Below are 20,749 nucleotides of genomic sequence, written 5' to 3' on the forward strand. Positions count from 1 at the left end.
TCCAAGCCCTCCTGATGAACACGACGACACATTTCGTTCTGAACCAGCCGGTTGCCTCCCCATGAACATGACGACGACGCTGTTTCTCTGTTCCGACCCAGCCATGTACACGAGCCCTGGCCGTACGTATGCGCGAGTAGGCGTTCGAGACCCTGCCCGTATGTATGTACGTGGCCGTATTTTCTTTCTTGCACACTGGCCGCTGTACGTATGTGTACATGCTACGTGCGCGCCTCTACATCGACCAGTATGTGCGTACACGTTCGCGACCAGAATGACAATGCTACGTACGCTTCGACCAGGTGGGTCCCAACTGTCAGGCACTTCCTTGCCTGCGAAGATGTAGCTGGTGGGTCCCAGCAGTCAGGGGGCGAATTGTTTTTTTTGCCCGGACGCACTTCCTTGCGTGCGAAGATGTAGCTGGTGGGTCCCAGCAGTCAGGGGGAAATGTTTTTTTGCAATATACGGTGGCCCGTCCGATGGGTCCCCGCTGTCAGGTGGAGGAATAATTATTTTGCACGTAATAAGGAGGCACTTCCTTGCTGCGGCCGTGGACCCAGCTGTCAGCCTCTCCACGTATAGTCCACGTCCGATGGAAGCCGTTCCTTGACCATGTTGACCACGCCGCCCCGAGAGCACCAGGGCGGTGGACGACGACGAGGCCTAGGAAGGGGACGACACGGAGCCAGGGAAGACGCGGCAGTGGATGCCCACGCGTAGAGGAGTACGAGGGTTCACTGGTTCACTGCGGTGTGAGGCTGCCGTCGCCGCAGAATAACAGGGGGTGTGGGTGAGTAGAGGGATGGCCTGGCCAGCGGTGGGACTAGTAGGGGGCGGTGAGGCCTCCGCCGCATCGCAGCCGGCCACGGGAGGCAGGAGCACGAGGCACGACCGGCGCTGGTTTGGGCGGCTGGAGCAAGAAGACCAGAGGTTGAAGAAGCACTACGGCCGTTGGATGGACATCGTACGGTCACTGGAGCTAGAATCGTGCATATTGACTAAGTTGACAAAGCCCTCCGTCCCCGTCAACTTAGTAGGTCCACAAGTCAGCCTGCCACTATACTGGGTCCCAGCTAACAGGGGGAGTATTCATTTTTTTGTGCGTAATAAGGAGGCACTTCCCTGCGTGCGAAGATATAGCTGGTGGGTCCGAGCTGTCAGCGGCGGTAACATTTTGTTCGCGAAATACAGAGGCCCTTTCGGTGGGTCCCTGATGTCAGGTGGAGGAATCATTATTTTGCGCGTAATAAGGAGGCATTTCCTTGCGTGCGGCCATGGACCCAGCTGTCGGCCTCTCCACATACAATCCACTTCAGATGCATGTCGGTCGTTGACCACGTTAACCAGGCCGCGCCGAGAGCACCAGGGCGGTGGACGACGGCGAGGCCTAGGAAGGGAATGACGCGGAGGCAGGGAAGACTCGGCAGTTGTTTCCCACGCGGAGGGGAGTACGACTGTACGAGGGTTTACTGGTTCGTCTGCCGTCGCCGGTGAATAAAAACAGGTGTGGGTGAGTAGAGGGATGGCTAGGCCAGCCATGGGAGTACGGTGGGGCGGTGAGGCCTGCGCGGCAGCACAGCCGGCCGCGGGGAGGAGGGAGCACGCAGTCCCGCCGGCGCTTGTTTGAGCGGCTGGAGCAGGAAGAGCAGAGATTGAAGAAGCACAACGGCCGTTGGATGGACATCCAACAGTCACTGCTTGTGCGTCAACCTTTTTTTAGGAAAGCCTCAAATCTGTGAAAACAGCATACAACCCATCTGCCATTATTTCTAATAATTTACAGCCCATTTGCTAATTCTTAAGGTTTTTATTGGAGCCCATATTCTTTTTGTTAGCATTACAACCCATATTGTGGCCATGGTTAAAAAATATACGGAATTTTGCATATTTCGGTGCGGTCCGAACTGTTTTAATCCCGAAATTTCGAGTCACATTCAAACTGATTTTAAAAATAAATGTATATCAATATAAAATCCAACAAATTGTCCACGCATAAAAATTAATGCAATTTAAAATCTCAAAATGAAAAAAAAGAAATTTGAAACTAATTGCTGGTTTGATGTGTTTTAAAAATGTACAGCCCATTTCTCATTACTGATAGGCCATTTTCTCGGCCAGCCGAATGAAGCTCTCCTCGTCTTGAAAGATTTGTAGCCCAACAGGCCTGACAAAGCGACTTACTTGGCAAATCACAAAAAGACTGGGCTGTGGCCGTGGACCCAGCTGTCAGCCTCTCCACATAGAGTACTCTTCCGATAGAAGTCGGTCGTTGACCACATTGACCACGCCGCGCCGAGAGCACCAAGGCGATGGACGACTGCAAGGCCTAGGAAGGGGACGATGCGGAGCCGGGGAAGACACGGCAGTGGATGCCCAGGCGGAGAGGAGTACGAGGGTTCACTGGTTCGACTGCGGTGTGAGGCTGCCGTCGCCGTAGAATAACAGGGGGTGTGGGTGAGTAGAGGGATGGCCTGGCGAGCGGTGGGAGTAGTAGGGGCGGTGAGGCCTCCGCGGCATCACAGCCGGCCACGGGAGGCAGGAGCACGCGGCACGACCGGCGCTGGTTTGGGCGGCTGGAGCAAGAAGACCAGAGGTTGAAGAAGCACTACTGCCGTTGGATGAACATCGTACGGTAACTGGAGCTAGAATCGTTCATATTGACTAAGTTGACAAAGCCCTCCGTGCCCGTCAACTTGGTAGGCCCACAAGTCAGCCTCCCACGATGCAGGGTTCCAGCTGGCAGGGGGAGTATTCATTTTTTTGTGCGTAATAAGGAGGCACTTCCTTGCGTGCGAAGATAGCTGGTGGGTCTGACCTGTCAGCGGGGGGCACGTTTTTTACGCGAAATACAGAGACCCTTCCGGTGGGTCCCAGATGTCAGGTGGAGGAATCAAAGACTTGAGAAGGCGTACAGAACAAGCTAGTGTACCAGTAAAGAGACGTTGCTGAGTTTTAGAAAAAAAAGAGACGTGCTCCTGTAGCTGGTTCGAATCCAAACCTAGACTATGACTATATATGGTGCTATGCTACTCTGCAAGTAATGAAACTGACATATCCAACGTTCGCTTCTCCTCTTCTCTACTTACTCTGCCTAGCATCAGAAGCTCTGGCCGCAGCAACCATGTCCGCTGGCTGCTCGTCCACCTGCTCTTCAGCAGGCAACAACCAAATATGCGCCAAGTCCCCACCCATACCATCGCCTGTGGGTCTCATCACACCCCCGCCGGCACGCGCACCGCAGCCGGTTGCTCATCGCAACCCGCTGCCGTTGGTGTGGTGCCACTGCTGCAAATCACGCAGAGTCATCCGTCGCGTCTCAACCACAATCCTCAACCCTGGCCGAGTCTTCTACAAATGCCCGAATCATGGGGTAATAATATGTTTAAGTGTTGTTCTGCTGCTTTCAGTTGCTGATTTTTTTAATAGTTTGGTTGATGATCTTCCAATTTGATTCGTGCAGAAAAGGGAAGATTCGTGTGATTTGTATTTCTGGGAAGTTGCTGAGGTGGGGGAGTGCAACTACGCTGATTATTTGGTTAGCCGAGGAATCCCAATACCAGCATGTTGGGGTGTTGGACAAGTAACTGAAGGAATGGCAGAAGAGGAAGATGCAGAGCAGAAGGTTAAAGATGCAGTTTCTCTGATCATCGCCAAGCAACAGCTGCTGAACAGCCTTGACATCAATGAGGAGATGAAAGAGCTTGTGAAGATAATGGGCAAAATCGATGTGCTCTGTAGGATGATTGTCTCTTTATTTGCAGTGTATGTAGCACTCGTGATGTATTCAGTGGCTATGACATGAGCACTTTGCTGAAACTAGTAATGAATGAAACCTGTGTAGCAGGCTGGGCGTAGTGTTGTGAACATCTAATGATTTCTATTAACGGAAATCAGGGGGTATCCCCTTTTGCTCGTAAATAAATAAATAGCAGAGGCCCTTTTGGTAATAAATAAATAAATTAGCAGAGGACCTGTCGGGTCAGCTTTGTTCTCATTCGAAGACGTCGAGCAAATTGCAGTCCAACAGCAAACTATGTCAGCAAATTCAAGTTTCGTAGCCAAATATGAGTATAACTAAACAACAATGTCATCATGTTTTAGTCGTCATACAATCACCAAACACAAATCAGCATACATAACAAGTGATGTTCTCACAGGAAAATACTAAACAACATGTTCATCAGGTTTCAGTTGTCATAGCAAACACAATTTCACATAGTAGATAAAAAAAGTCTTCTGACAGGCAAATACGACAAAAGCAATGTAATCATCATCCGCAACAGCAGTGTCAACATCTTCGCCATGTGTATCAGTCTGAATCGTAATTCCCCATGGTGTCATCTTCTTCTTCGTCCTCAGCGTCCTCGAACGTTGGCTTCTTCTTGATCAACTCTTGTATGTCCACAGCACGACAGGCAATCTTTTCACCGGCGTCATTGACGTGATGGTTCTCAAAGATATTAGGAACATCTGTGTTATCTTGTACATCAGGAGCAGTGTAAGCATCATCTTGTTGTGCAACTTCATTAAACGAATTCCTCTGCTCAAACCTTTGCACTACTCTCCAATCATCGCTACGTGCAAATGTGTCTTCCAAGAAAAATATCTGTGTTGCTTGATTTGCCAAAATAAAAAGCTCGTTGGTCTGGTACGCCGCCTTGACATTGATGGATTTGAAATAATCATCAGCTCCGGGTTTTGCGATCCTGGAAAACAGGTTATACCAACGACAGCATAACAGAACCACACACCGATGATCCTCGAAACTGGAGATATACTGCAACTGAACAATGTCTGTTATGTTAGCATACATTTCAGTTGTCTCTTTGTCATACGTATCCGTGCTCATGATGGCACTGTTTTGTGTCTTCCTGCCTTTGTCTCGTGCAAGGGTGTTGTAGCACACATCTCCAACAACGCAAGATTCATAATGTCTTACCCGAGTATCAGGACCCATTGCTAGTGAGTAAATGGCATCATCAACTGCCTGCCCATCCTCCCGCATCTTCTTAACCTATGGTTAGAAAATAGACAAGCTGATCATCTTATGTACTCAATATATTAAAAAAACTGACAGTGCAATTCAAAAGCTTACATGGCTCTTGAACCATTTCGCAAATCCTGCCATAACCAGTTTGTCAATGTTTCTTGGATTTTGCGGCAGTAACTCCTTTTTGTAGATGCTGCACAACATAGTGATCGCTTCAAACATCTAAATATATAAGAATGTGCTGCAAGTTTAGTAGATTACGATGTATAAGCTGCAGTACTTGGCACTTACTTGATATAAGGTAGTATCTCAGGACAGTTATTCAACACATACCAAACCATTTTGTACAAATATTTAGTTTTGTCCTCTTGTCGACTCTTCCCTGTAACTCGAACAAAATAATCGAAAACATTGAGCCCGGGGTTGTCTTCATCCACGTCTTTGCTAAGCTGATCAGCCGTTTCAATGTATTTTGAGCAGAATGTCAACGCTTCTGTAGCAATGTAGGCCTGTGCAATGGAACCCTCGGGTCTAGCTCTGTTCCTAACATAGCCCTTGAAAGTGCCTAGCCGCCTTTCAATAGGGTACATCCAGCCATACTGTACTGGACCTCTAAGTAGTGCCTCATCAGGTAGATGAACAGCCAAATGCACCATCACATCAAACAAGGCTGGAGGATATATCTTCTCAAGGTCGCATAGGATAGTTGGTATCTTGTCTCTAAGACGCTCCAAAGCATCTATCCTGATATTTCTACTGCAGAGTTCCCTGAAGAATTGTCCCAACTCTGCAACTGCTCTGTATAAGTCAGGGCGGCCCAATCCTCTAAGGATAACAGGTAAAACCCTTTGAAGTAGGACGTGGCATTCATGAGTTTTCAACCCTTGTACCTTGTCTCCATCTGCACTGACTCTCCTTTCAGGGTTGGAAGCAAATCCATGTGGGAATCTCCCACGTGACAGGACCTTGCAGAATTCTTTTCTTTTTACCTTGTCCAAGACGTACACAGCTGGTGCCATATCCCGTGGTTTACCTTCATCTTGCACCTGCAAATCCTTTCTGATACCCAGGTGTGTCAAATCAATCCTAGATTTTAAGGTATCTTTCGTCTTGCCTTCAATATTAAGAAGTGTGCCGATAATGCTGTCACATATATTTTTCTCGATGTGCATCACATCAAGATTATGCCGCAGATCCAAATCTTTCCAATACTCCAAGTCCCACAAAGTGGACCTGCGGGTAAACAATAATCTCTCTTCTGCCCTGCCACGCTTCCTTTTCCCGCTACCATTATCAGGATGGTTTCCTGGTGTAATATGCCTGACCTTCTCTAATTCCACTTGCAACTCATCGGCGGTGAGCCTCTTTGGCGCATCACGGTTTTCATGCTTTGCATTGAACACATGTCTTCGGTATTTTCTAGGATGCAGCTTGTCCTTGGCAAAGAAATGGTGGTGTCCAATGTAACAGATCTTGCTAAGTATTGCGTATGACAGCGGATTCCTGTCACAGCGAAGACATGCATTGTAACCATGCGTCGTTCGCCCTGACATAGTGCCCAAAGCCGGATAATCATGGATGCACCAAATTATAGCAGCACGTAGAAAGAAATCAGCTGGTGGGCTGCTATATAGGTCTCGAGTGAGAACACCCCTCCATAGCTGTTGAAGTTCCTCCACAAGAGGCTCCATGAACAAATCAAAATCCTTTCCAGGACTTTTTGGACCTGGGATGAGCAAGGCCATCATGTAGTTTGATTCTTTGGTGCAGACATTTGGAGGCATGTTGTAAGGGATAACAAGCACTGGCCACATGCTATATGTGGCGCTCTGGTGGCCAAATGGGTTAAATCCATCTGAAGCTAAGCCAAGTCTAATGTTTCTCGGATCAGCAGCAAACATTTCGTGCTTCTGATTGAAGCTTTTCCACTCACTACCATGAGATGGATGGCTCATTACATTCTGATCTCTGAAATCCTGGTTCCTAGAATGCCACAGTACATCCTGTCTTGTTTCAGCATCATGAAACAACCTCTGCAATCTTGGTGTAATTGGAAAATGTCTCAGAACATTATGAGGAATCCTCTTCACAGCATCGCCATCTTTCCATCTTGATGATTTGCATTTCGGGCATTCACTTAAGTTGGCATAATCCTTCCGGCACAGAACACAATTATTCTTACAAACATGGATCATATCCTATCCAATTCCAACTGTACGAAGGAAATTCTTCATTTTACTGTAGGTGTGTGGCAGCTCAGACGCATCTGGGAAAGCTTTGCGGAAAGCAGCCAACATCGCATCGAATGATTTGTTGGTCATCCGCTCAGATGTCTTAACCTGAAGAAAGGTAACCATAGCTGAGAATACTGACAGCTTATTTCCTGGGGTGACAGCCACGTTGCATTGTTCCAACATGCGGGCCCACCGTTTTTCTTCTGCAGGGTAAAGTTCACGGAATGCACGAGCATTTCGTAGCATTGTTTCAATGTTGGTCAAACTCACTGGCTCCGCCACCACCACCACCTCCTCCTCCTCTTCCACCTGAGCATCAGGCAGATCAAGATGGTGATCTGCTGCTTCCACGTAGTCAATAACATTGACGTTCACAGCTTCACCATGATGAACCCACCTAGTATATGTGACCGACATCCCATACAAGTGTAGATGATTTTGCACAGTTGACTGGGGTCTTGTAACTGAATTCATACAACTGCTACACGGGCAGAGCACATCTGATTTCGGACCACCGCACTCAGCTCTGATAAAGTTCATGAAGTTTTCAACCCCCTCGACATATGCAGCGGAGAATCTTCGAGCAGAAGTTATCCAAGTCCTGTCCATCTGTTAGACATACAAATTAGTTCTTCTACTAGATATTACAGGAAAACATATATGCTTTTTTATGAAGTCCAGAAGAAAATACCTAGGTCGATGTCTAAAGCTATGGCAAGATATTTGGACGAGCAGATCTAAGTAACGAAATATATGTAAAGCTAATTCAGCAAACAGATTTGAGTGCTAAATTATGGCAGGCTGTTTCAGCAGTCAATGAGGCCGAGCACACAGCCATCGAACTATCGAAGGCCATCACAGCAACAAAGATCGAGTATAAGATGGTGTAGAGCTATTTCACCTAACAGATTGGCTACTAGACCATGGCAATCTATGTCACAATAAATATATGGCAGGATATTTTAGCAACTAATCGGCCTTGGCATGCCATCTCAGCTAAGCAGATTGAGTGCAGAACAGGGCAAGGAAGCTTCTTAAGCAGAGCATATTGACTGTAAACTACTTCGGCAAACAGTGAGATTAACAGCGCCTATCAGCTAACATTCAGCGCTACACCGACATGCACGGGGCCTCAGTCTAGAATGCGCGTACCGTGGGAGAAGCTGACCGCTGTGCGTCTCCACACGAACGTCGCCAGCGGTGGCGGCGCTGACCGCCGTGCGCCTCCACAAGAACGTCACCAGCGGTGGCGGCGCGGCTAGAGGACGGCAGTCTACGAGAGCGTACTGTGGGAGCGAGAGGATCGCCGTGCGTCCCCTTGACGAACCGCGGCGCCGACGTATCGGCGTGGCGGGGAGGGCGGCTTTGGCGGAGCGAATGGAGTGGAGGGGGACGGGGGGAGGGGGCTTTGGGGAATATTATTGGCTAGTTGGCCGAAGGGCGGTTGAATCTAGGATTTGGGGGGAATTTTTGGGTGGGGGAGGATTTTCGCGCGGTGGGCGGGGGGAGTTTGGCGCATGGTCGGTTTCTCCAAGTGCAGTCCCACGTGTCAGTGAAGAGGCAAGCCGAAGCGCGTTCCGTTTGCATGAGCCGTGTGCAGGACCGAACATGTGTGGGGTGCAATGCGACCGCGACAGGGGTGCTGTGAGTGTACCGCCTTTTTTTCCTTTTAAACTAGGTGCTTCGCCCCCTCAAAAAAAAACTTGTTGCTTCGCGCGATCCATCGATACTACTACTAGTAATCCGGTAATCCCGACTAAAACGGCGCGGCCGGGTCTTTTCCCGCGCGATATGCTGGGAGGTTGGCTTAGTTGGGTTTTTTAGGACGAGTAATGCTACACCTACGTAGTCCCAGTTACGTAATTAACAAAATGTGAAACGTGTGAGCTGTTGATTGTAGATTGGGGGGAGGGAGGGGCCCACCACCATGAAAATCAGGGGAGGAGAGAGAGAGGCAATTTACGTTAACCCTTTCGTAGGTTCCCGTAGATGTAGAAAAATGTGAAATGCGTGAATGTGCATTTGCAGATAAGGCCTTTCCTCGTTCATCCTTTTCTCCCACAAGATCTTGATCTTCCGTGCAATGCACGGGCATCTTGCTAGTACTCCTACAATATACTATATTATTGTGAAAGTTCATATACACTGGCCGAGATTAATGCAAACACGGCAGATTTTCATTACATTTCGAACTTTTGTAGGACAGAAAAATAAAACAAACCCGACCCTAAACCTATCGCCTCTCATGCCCTACTCATCCTCGGAGGAGTCCCCAACCTCGGCGGTGCTGGACGTTGGACGGCGGCAAGTAGGACGCGTGTCTGACGGTGCTCCCGTCATCGGCCGTCGGCGTGGCCACCGCTTGTGCGGCGACTTGAGTGAGGGCGGCGACCTCGAGCTCCATCCCCGAAGACAAGCTCTCCCGCAGAGCGTTCGCGCTTGCGGTCATGGCGGATGTGGTGCCAGGTAGGAGGACGATGCGCTATGGTGTGGAGGTTAGCTAGGCGTTGCCGCTTTAAGTAGCGCATTCCGGTGAGGCCAAGCGTCCTGGTGCGTCATTAAGTCACCGGAGTTGGTTCCTCGGGCACCGAGCCTCTTAACGACGGCATACGGACGGACGGCATGAATGCGGGCAGCTGGTGCCGGCTGGGAACGCACCGCGCGATGGCGCGAGGGACGAGGGTTTTTGGTGTGCCAGGGTAGTCAGCTGCGGTCGTGGCAGCATTGGAGATGCCCTTTGCTCACATGCGATCGACGCATGTCATTGAAAAAGCAAGACGACCCGGCATGGTCTCAGGTCCTGAGGATGCAGTTGGCCGCGCTACACCACTCCACGGACGCGTCCCGGCACCCCGTGCGTCCTCGACGAGCCGGGTGTTGGGGTGTGTTTGGATTGTGGCCAAAGTGCACCTTACCAAAATTTTGGTCATGACCCAAAGATTGGTCTTTGTTTGGATGGTTGCCATTTTTTTTGAGGTTTTGGTCATGACCCAAAAATGGATGGTTGCCATTTTTTGGCATGCCAATGAACTCTAGCCAACTCTAGTTCATTTTTCTTGCCGATGTCGACCAAATCATGGGCAACCAAAACCTCAACCAAAATTTTTGCTACCCAATGCTTTGATGGGGCAACCTTGGGCACAAACCAAACAAACTAGCTGTTAGTCGTGATACAGCACTAACGCCACCCTCGGCACACTGAAACCGACCGTGTCTAGCGATGATGAGCGTGTCGCTCACCGCGGTCGCCGTGTCCACAGGCGGTGCTGGAGCTGCGCCACGTTGTTGGCCCCCACGACCCACATGAACGGTTGCCGGTGGCGAGGAGGTCGTGGGCCAGCTCCTCCATTGGACTAGTTTGCGCTATGTCGTCCCGACAGGTGTGCCCCACATGTCGGTTTCCCTGTTTTCCCGGCCATATTCGAGCGTCAGTGCTCCGCGTTGCGCATTAGGCCTTTCACTATGTAGGCCAAGCGAGACAACTTATTGTTTATTTAAGCCGGTCAAGTATAATCATGTGGCATTTGCTTATTTCTCATTCATCTCCAACCCTCTTCTCCATCGATCATGTCGCCCTCCGGTCGAGTCCATCCTCCCGCATGCCTCATTTGAACATTCTGCCGAGTATCATTCGCATGTGGGCCTAGACCATGCTTGTATTTCCAATGTTTATTTGTAATTTGTCCGACATGCATACAAACAAACGGTTCGTTTGAAGTTTCACTTTGCCTCCAGTACGTGTGGCTTCGCGTCTTAGTTATGGCACCCATTCGGTTCATGCATGCCCCAACACATGTTGACGAGATCGATTGATGTTCAGAGATCAATTGCGTGTCGTGCAAGGAGATAAAGGTTTGGTCTATTTCTATGGACCGCGCGGGGGGGGGGGGTCTGTGTGGATCAGAGGGAGTATATTGTACGTTCATAAGAGAAACGAACGTATTGTACCCACTCTAGTCCTCTTTCAATCGATCTCCGGACCCCGAGATGAAATCGAGAGAGAACAAGTGGGGGCATGTGTGATACCTAAGGCGGATTCAAAATTTTGAACCGTTGATCATAGCATCCGCAAATCATATATAAAGGGTATTTTCGTTTCGTTTTTGAACGTACAATATACTCCCTCCTATCCTTTCTAGTTTACATATAAGTTTTATGTGTAGTCAAAGTATCTCTACTTTGATAAAAAAAGTATCAACATTCAACAACGCCAATCAATATTGTTAGTTTCGTACTTACTCCTAGATTTTTACTCGAGATGGTTTCCAATTTGTTTTCAACCACGTGAATGTGCTTGTTCTTGCGCATGCTCTTCCTACTAGGATTTCGTCATGTATAGCCAGTCCAATAGTAACTTTTTTTAAGCTCCCTATCCAATAGTAGTAGTGGAGTACTGACATCTGTACTAGAGTATGCAGTGCTCATAGTTGTACTCCCTCCTTCCATTTATATAGGGCCTATGTGGAGGAGAGAGATGTGAAAAAGTAAGGGGAGTGAGCTCTCATGCAAGAGCCTAGCTATATACGCATTCCTAGTTAAATACGTACAATAGATATGAAGAAAGAGATGGAGAGGAGATGGAAAAAAGTACTAATACAATAGCCAACCTTATAATTTTTTTGCGGGAAATAGCCAACCTTATAGCCCACACTACTGTATGAGTGCATATAATAGATGATGGCTATAGATGACATGGCAGTTCCTTATAGCCATCGACTGGCTATATTATTAACCATGCTCTAATGCGTTTTTCAAAACCACATTTGACTATTGACAAGATTAATAGTACATGAGATGTATAATGTGAAAATTATATCATTGGAAGCTCCTTTCACATACGTATCCCTGCCTTACCCTCCCTTTCGGTCACTTACTGGCGGACCCCATGTTTGCTAGGCCCCGTATGTCAATTACTCAATGGGTTCGGCCACGTCAGGGGATCCTCATCCGTAGTATACTCCCTCTGTTTTTATTTACTCCACATAAAATGACGCGGGCGGGGGAGGGGGAAGGACGTCGGTTTGCTCTCAACTGCGGTCCCACAAGCGAGCGAAAATGCAAGACGAAGCACGTTCCATTCGGTGAGCGACGTGGAGGGTCCAGTGTGCCGGGCTGCAACGCGAAGGCGACAAGAGCGATGTACAGTCAAAACCGATTGACCGGTCGTCACCGGAACCACTATTCACACCAGCACCTTCGCTGCTCGGCCTACGCCAGCCACTGCCCTAAAACCACACCTAATCTCCAGCCCCTTCCCCCACCTTTCGATCCCCTAGCCCGCATCAAGCGTCCCCTAGTTCGCCGGAAAGCCATGGTGCGCCGCAAGATCACGTACTACAAGATGCTGATGCCGGAGTGCTGCGCAGAAATCGCGGCAGCGGTCGGCGCCAGAGACCTCCGTTCCCAAGCTCGCTTTGCGGCGGGCCAATCCCCGAGTTATCTGGAGCCAAGCTACGAGGAGGAGGAAGCCGGTCCAATGTTCATGGCGGAGGTCGCGGCGCAGAAGGCCCCCGATGGGTATGAGACGATGGACGTCGACTTCGTGCCGGTGTTCGAGTCACCCATGGTGCAGGCGGACCAGCGGTTCAACCTGGCGATACTAAAGGAGGACCGGGAGGCAGAGGCTCAACTCGAGCGGAGCGCGCGCATGCCGCTGCCATCGAGGCTCTCCTGCAGGCGGAACCGGATGTCGTGGATGTGAATCGGGCGGCGGAGGCTCAACTTGAGGCGGAGCGCGCGGATGCCGCTGCCATCGATGCCCTCCTGCAGGCGGAACCGGATGTCCTGGACTTGAACTGGGCGGCAGAGGCTCAACTCGACGCGGAGCGCGCGGATGCCGCTCTCATCGAGGCCCTCCTGCAGGCGGAACCGGACGTCTTGGACTTGAACCGGGCAGCGGAGGCTCGACTCGACGTGGAGTGCGCGGATGCCGCTCCCATCGAGGCCCTCCTGCAGGCGGAACCGGACGTCCTCGACTTGAACAGAGCGGTGCTATCGTCCGTGCAGAGCGCCCGCACGCTCCGCGTGAACGAGTAGCTCGAGGCCGAGGACAACCACGGTGCGGAGACACACGTCGGTAGCTACGGCTGGTTCGCGCCGGCAGCCAAAGACGACGAGGCCGTCTCGTTCCGCGAGCAGTGATAGTTTTTCTTTATGTTGTTGTTTTTATGGATCTTTTGTTGTGTAAAAACATACTCCCTCCGTCCCAAAATTATTGTCTATAGATTTGTCTAAATACGGATGTATCAAGTCACGTTTTAGTATTAGATACATCCATATCTAGACAAATCTAACACAAGAATTTTGGGACGGAGGGAGTATATTGTTATGCAAGTCACCTGACTTGGGTCAGTCTACCATTTCAGGCGGTTGGATGAATATCCTACGTCTCCTAACCCTTCTTCCTCACCTCTTCTTCTTCCCCAACAGACCACCGCACGGGCCGTACGGATACTCCCCAACATGCGGTTGGATAAACATACTCTATGAACGAAAATTATGTGTCAGCGGTAGGATGGCTGAGTTTGGTTTGTTCACATGCGACAACACGTGTCAGTGAGGGTGTGTTCCCTTGGTTGGGTTTGTGGCGTGCAGGAGCGACTGTGCATGTGAGGGTGCGGTGCGACCGCGGCGTGCAGGAGCGACCGTGTGAGGGTGCAGTGCGACCGCGACAGCCGTGCGCAGGTGTACCTCCTTTTCATTTTAAAAACTTTAGGCAAGCTTGGCAAAAATGTGTGGCGAAGTATGGCAATGCAAGGCCTAGACCCAAACAGGATAAGTACGTAGTACTACATACTAGGAGTACTAGTGTTAAAAAAGAAAGGCGGGGTTTTCCTTCGCGGGATTAATCGATACAAATCCTCGTTTCACGTGTCAATTAATGCGTATTTTTTTCTCCAAAGCCCAAAGAGCTAACCATCTCACTCCTCATCGCTTGATTAATGCAGCACCATGCAAACCAACCTTCTCAGTTCTGCATGCATGTAGGGGATATTAATGTCCTTGGTTGCTAGTATGAGGCAAACCCCATCAATTTGCCTTGATTAGTGTTAGTGGCCTTTTGCAAAATGTAATTTTGATATACTGGCCTTGTGTACAAAAAAATGGAGGTAGTAACTATATTTGACTTCCTTCCCCATTGCGGTGACGTCCACGATATCTCGAACGTTGTGGTTTGGCAAAGTGCGTTCGACGGAGAACACCATTGAGGGAGACCACGGTAAGTCATTCGCAAGTGCCACCTGCAAGCCGAGACAACTGCCTTATTTGCATCCAGGAAGTCCGTTGAACCAAAGGACGCATAAATATACTAGTACTACTCGTACACAATAGCGTCGTCCGTCCAGCTTAGTGCAGTGAGATGGTTTCTCGAAGAAGACGATGGAGAAGCGGAGTCAGCGAAAAGTGAAATGATGGTTGCTTCGTCCGTGCTTTGTGATTTGACGCCTCACTACTTTGTGATTGGTGATAGAAGGGACAGGGGAGTAGACTCTGTCCTCTATACTGTACATGCGACCAAGCACGGGAGAAAGAGGAGAGACGTTGCATTTTTCTATTCCTTCAATCAATCAATCAGGGAGCTTCGGTTCCATCCTTTTGGCTTTGGCAACACCATCCACAATGGTTCCCACGATGCCAAAAGCTATTTTCACATTTGGCTACACATTGTGGATGCCCTTAACCGTACCACTTGGTTTTGCTCCTGTGTGCTATCTATACAAATCTCAATTATATTGATCTAAAAAATTATAGAATCAAGATTAGTAAAGAGGAGGTGATTTTGCCGCGCGGATGGTGGGGGAGGTTTCTTATTTTTAGAGGACGTTGTCCTGGCGGTTTGCTAACATGCGGTCCCACGTGTCAGTGCTTTACCAAGCCGATCCACTTCCCACATGAGGCGGAACAACGGCAGAAGCAACACGTGGTTAACTTGAAGAAGATGAGGGAGAAGCGGATTCAGCAACGAGTGAAATGATGGTTGCTTCGTCCCTCCAACTTCTTTTTTTAGCATTATTACTTCGTCCCTCCAACTTAACTGCGGGAAAGGTGCAGCTTTGTGATTTGACGCCTCATTGCTCATTACTACGCCGGCGCCATGACTGGGTGCTTCACCCCGGCCGCTCTGCACTGTATTCCGGTATGGCACGTGGACCCGGTAGCTTGATGCCCCACATGTTGGCGAAAGGGACTAGAAGATTTATGAAAGCAAGCGCTCCACTCTTACGATGGAGGAGTACACGACACGACGGCCCAGTGAACTGTCACTTGTACTGTATATAGTACTATAGTTTTGCTATTTCGCACAATCCATCGATACAAACCCGATTAAACAGGAAAGGGCGGGATTTTTCCCGCGCGGTATATGATACTAGCCATACATTTCAAAGGCAATTTTAATGTATGCAAACTGAATAATTAAGTAACAATATGATATCTAGTAAAACTTAAAACACATATGGTTTACTGTGTTAGAGTGTAGTAGTAGTGTTGTATTGCATAGTTGTTAGATGTAACATGCGAGAACGTGTAGAGATGTAGTTTTGGAGGGCCTACAGAGAGAAAAGCGTAATACGTTCACCGAACTTCAGAATAAGCTGATTACGGTCACTATATACGTTTTGCGGTGATTATACGGCCACTTGCACACGGTTCAGCATCGGATTGCACACTGTTGACCGGCTAAATAGTCTGTGTGGCACCATGTTGACTAGTTAAATTGACCACGTTCCTTGTGGGTCCCACCTGTCAGTTCGCATAGGGAAAAGGTCAGATAAACACAAATTTACGCAGGCGCGACAAGACTCCACCCCGTGCGCGGGAATCACCTGGTTGTGTATGTGTCTGTCAGGGCCTGATGTGTGCGCATGCATGTGTAGGTTGAGCACATTAGCGTGAGAGTGTGTGTTGTTCGTGTGGTGTACTGGTGTGTGCATGCATGCGTGCGTGTGTGCGTGTGAGTGTTGCGTGCGTGCATGGCTGCGTGTGTACGTGTGAGTGTTGCGTGTGTGCGTGGGTGCATGTGTTCGTGTGAGTGTTGCGTGCATGCAGTTCGTGTGCATGCGTGCGTGTGTGTATAATCACCACACCACACCAGCTCCTGTGTGTTAAAACAGACGGCTAAGCATACCAATACAAGGCCACCTTGTCCGCTGTGCCCGCGGTCATGACTTCGAACCACCGTCCAATATTTTTTGTCGCTTGTTTTCATTCTTACTAGCAAGATGCCCGTGCGTTGCACGTAACATCAAGATGCATTTGTATGACTAGTTTATCTTGTGAGAGAAAAGGATGAACGAGGGAAGGCCTTATTTGCAAATGTGGAGAGGTGTGTGGGTACATCTTAGGCAAAATTGTCTCAGTTTCTTTCCTATCCGTCAGATATAAATCGGACGGCCTATATTGCAGGATGGCAGGCACACCATCATCACCAACTCTGTTTTTTATAAGAGTGTATTTTATCCCTACTCTTATAAAAAGCATAGTCAGTGATGATCGTGTGCCTGCCATCCTGCAATATAGGCCGTCCGATCTATATCTGACGGATAGGAAGGAAACTATGGCAATTTTGCAAAAAGATACCCACACCCCTCTCCACACTTGCAAATAAGGCATTCCCTTGTTCATCCTTTTCTCCCACGAGATAAACTACTCATACAAATGCATCTTGATGTTCCGTGCAACGCATGGGCATCTTGCTAGTATTTTATAAGAGTGTAGATGTAGAGTAGATACAAGCCGACAGGTGGGCCCGATGGTAGTGAGATAATGTGATGCAACACTAGAGGTGCCACGTGGAGCGTTTAACTGGTCAACTAGTCATGTCTTGAGAAAATATAGAGTTGTACGGTGAGCCCGTGACTGTATAATAACCACAAAACGTAAATGGTGACCGTAATGAGTGGATTCTGAAGTCCAATGTACGTATCGTGCTTTCGCTTCAAATACAATGATCGTCACTGTATATATCGCGAGAGAAAGATGAAACATGCGTGAATGTGCTGGGGGCTTACTTTTAGAGGACCTGGAGATAGTTTTTGTGCATACCTGAAAGGGGCGTAGAGGGGGGTATGCGATGGAGAGAGAGATGCTCTTCGTTTCTCTTTATTATGAATACCTTTATATATAGTATAAAAATATACAAATTCACAGTGCGGAATAAATATCATTGTGGGCACCATGCAATGCAAGCGTTCATACTCCTCCATATAACTTTGTAATGTTGTATATATGTAGAAATTCTAAAATATTTTTTTGGCCACACTTTATTCAAAAGGAATGTTGTATGCGAAATAAACGTGAAGAGAGGGCTTTTTAGATCAATGGGGTACGTGATGTAACATGTGTGAATGTGTAGTTGATGCATTTGGCAGGGCCTAGAGAGGTATGTGTGTGTATTACGTATTCGAGAGAGGCATGAATAGAGGGGCCGACAGGGGGGCGTGGGAGAGATAGCACGAGAAATGAGAGTGGTCTAGAGAGAGAGAGACGAATATGACGTCACGGCGAGAGATTCCCTTGAGTGTGTATATGCAAGGGGGGAGTGGATAGAGGTACCAGGAGAATATATTTTTTGTGTGTGGTGTCTGTGTTGGTAGGTGTGGGTGTGAGAAGATAACGAGACATGGGGGCAGAGGGTGTGTCACCGCGTGAGGTCCGGTGGGTCGAGGTGAGGCCCTTCATTCGGTTCCGTCCCGCGCCACATTGGTCGGCCCGTGACGCATTTAGGGAGACCCATGGATGACTAGTCGTACAAGACAAAGATAGCATAATTGTGAAGGACTCTATGTCCACTGACAAAGCCGGCTAGGATTTGTAACCCTGGGTTCTCGGACTAAGGTAACCCCTTTATCTCTGATATTACTATTCATCCAACCTAACTTTGAGGGGCATCCTACAGAATGCTCTGCTAGAATCATACTCGTCGATTAGGAAGAGAGGTGTGAGACAATGCGTGAGAGACATGCCTAAACATAATGTGCGCACAGGAGACACGTAGGCATGTCTATGTATATAGAAAGGGTCGATGGGGATTGTGCGTGTGTATGCTTGCGAGAGGAAGAGTGCTTGTGATAAAGGTTAGTGAAAACAGTCGTAAATGGTTACGAGAGGGAGGGAGCATTATATCGAGAGCATGTGTGCGAGAAAGACACCTCGGGAGAGAGTGTGTGAGCATGTGTGAGAGACCACCGATGGAGAGTGAAACTAGACGTACAAGACTGTTGTACACATTGATTAAATATATAAAATTGTATCCAAATATTAGGATGGGATCATGATATTTGCAATTCGCGTAAGGAACGGTCATTGATCCATCAGACATCTAGATTCTATCGAATTTGAGCATGTCTATGTTATTATTCGACACAATTGATCCACATAGTTAGTATTTTGAACTCCAGACAATGCATCACTTTAGCAATCGAATATAAACGTGAGTATAGTTCATGTTGTGTGTGTAAAGCACATTATACATACGAAAGTTACACAATGAACATTATAAATAGCTACCTATGAACTAGCATACATTTGAATTCAACTTAAGGTGGTTTTAAAAAATCGAATTCAACATGAAGTCCATTCAATTATTTGAATTTGATATCATGGTGTTTGTAAATCATACCTAAATTATGGGGGCACCAATCTTTGCTCTGATTTTGTACATAATAGCATATGTAGTCGTGTACAAAATAGATTCTAATTTAGCTCCTCCATTCCAAAATAATCGTAGTTATAGGATTTTCAAGTGTCAAAATTTCAAAAAGAAGCGGATAATTTAATGAGGTTTTCAAACATACAAGGTCAAATTTAACGTTGTCTATTTAGGTCAATCCTCAAAGTTCAAGAGTACTCTAAACGTGAATGCTTGTGTTTCAAAATTTCGAACGAAGCGCCAAAAGAGCCTCTACTCGCCCGAAACCGCGTGAGACCAATGTTTGGTAGTACAAGGAAATTACTTTTCTAATAACTCCGACCCGTAAAACCTACCGGCCCGACATCCAAAGGTCTAAACCGGGGTAGGTTTGTAGCTTCATCTAGACGCCACGCAACCGCCTCCGAAAAACATTCATACACAATGGCCGCCTAAGCACACATGCGCGCGGCCGAAATCGCTCCCGCCCACTATTTGGGACACCTGGGATTACCATCCTACCCCCGACCCGCAGTAGGTCCAAAATTTAAGAGGGGGGCAAAGTTTGTACTTTCCCCAAATTTCAAACAAGCGCGTCCCATCTTCTGTTCAAAAAAGCCAAAAACAAGCGCGTCCCAGACCGAAACATGGTTCTCCCCCCTACCCCCCCGCGCCCACCCGTTCGATTCCCCATTCGTACTCCGTGGGCGCAAAAACTACCTCTCCACCAGCCGCGAAACCCCGGCGTCCTCCGTCCGCCACCCCATTCCACCCATCAACCGCCGCCCTCCTCTATCACGCCGGAGCCGATATCCCGACGTCGTCGTCCACCGCAACCTCACCCGCAACGCCCTCCACGGCTAGTAGTTGAAGCCGAGGCCGAGCCGTCCGTACCCGAGCCAGTTCAACCACGCCGTCCTGCGCCTCACCGCTGCCGCTCCAACTTCGGCACCCTCCACCGCCCCGGAGCTGTTCCTGCTACGCCGTCCTTCGCCGCCTCGGATCTGCTTCCCCTCCGTCGACATACGGCCACGGCAACACAGTCAACAATTTTGGCCATGGGTTCGTCCAAGCCTGCACCCTCCTCCGAAACATCGGTTCCCCTGGCAAAAAGAAGAAGATCGCCGTGACATGTGGAGCGGACCATGCCGGCAACCGAAAATGGTACTCCTCTTCCCTTATTCGTGCAAATCTTACATGTCTGCTTGCATGGTATTCATCCCACAGAAGACACTAGTTGACCGCTTCTTCTTGACACTAGATGTTCCTAGTAACTCGCGATGCACAAGGTTTCTCCTCGTATACTATTTCACCTTAGCTAGAGGTCCGTCGCCCCCTGGATTTCAATTCCTGGTCAGTTGATTCCCAATTAACGGAATCATTCCCCGGTGTAACAGGCGCTAGTCCGCCTATTACGCCAGGGAAGCAGCGCCTTGGTGTTTATCTTAGGGGGCGTGTGGGGCCTAGAGCTGCTGGCGCCCGATCTGGAGGTCGGCCGGGATTAAAGGGATGGCCTGGGGGCGTTGCCAAGCACGGCGATGGTGTGAGGTCGAGGGGAGGGCGGGGCAGCGGAGGCAGGGGTCTGGGCCGGTGGTCGCTGGCGGTTCGAGAAAGGTCGTCAACAGTGACTAGCGAGAGGTAGACGAAGGCCATCTGCCCGTTCCTTATAGATCGGACGGTTCATAGAAAAATCGACTGACCTATTTATTTTCAGTCGACTGTTATCTTGATAGGACAACATGTGGTGGTTATCTGGAGGAGTACCTGCATTTCCTGTGCTCATATATTAGAAAATCATACGGAGTAGAATCTAATTTTGTTTGCCATGCAATGTTGTAGAGCTATCATATGTCTCCTGTCATTTATTTTTCAGCCACCTGCTATCTGCTACTTTTA

The sequence above is a fragment of the Aegilops tauschii genome, chromosome 3 (genome assembly GCF_002575655.3).
Source record: "Aegilops tauschii subsp. strangulata cultivar AL8/78 chromosome 3, Aet v6.0, whole genome shotgun sequence".
Classification (NCBI taxonomy): domain Eukaryota; kingdom Viridiplantae; phylum Streptophyta; class Magnoliopsida; order Poales; family Poaceae; genus Aegilops; species Aegilops tauschii.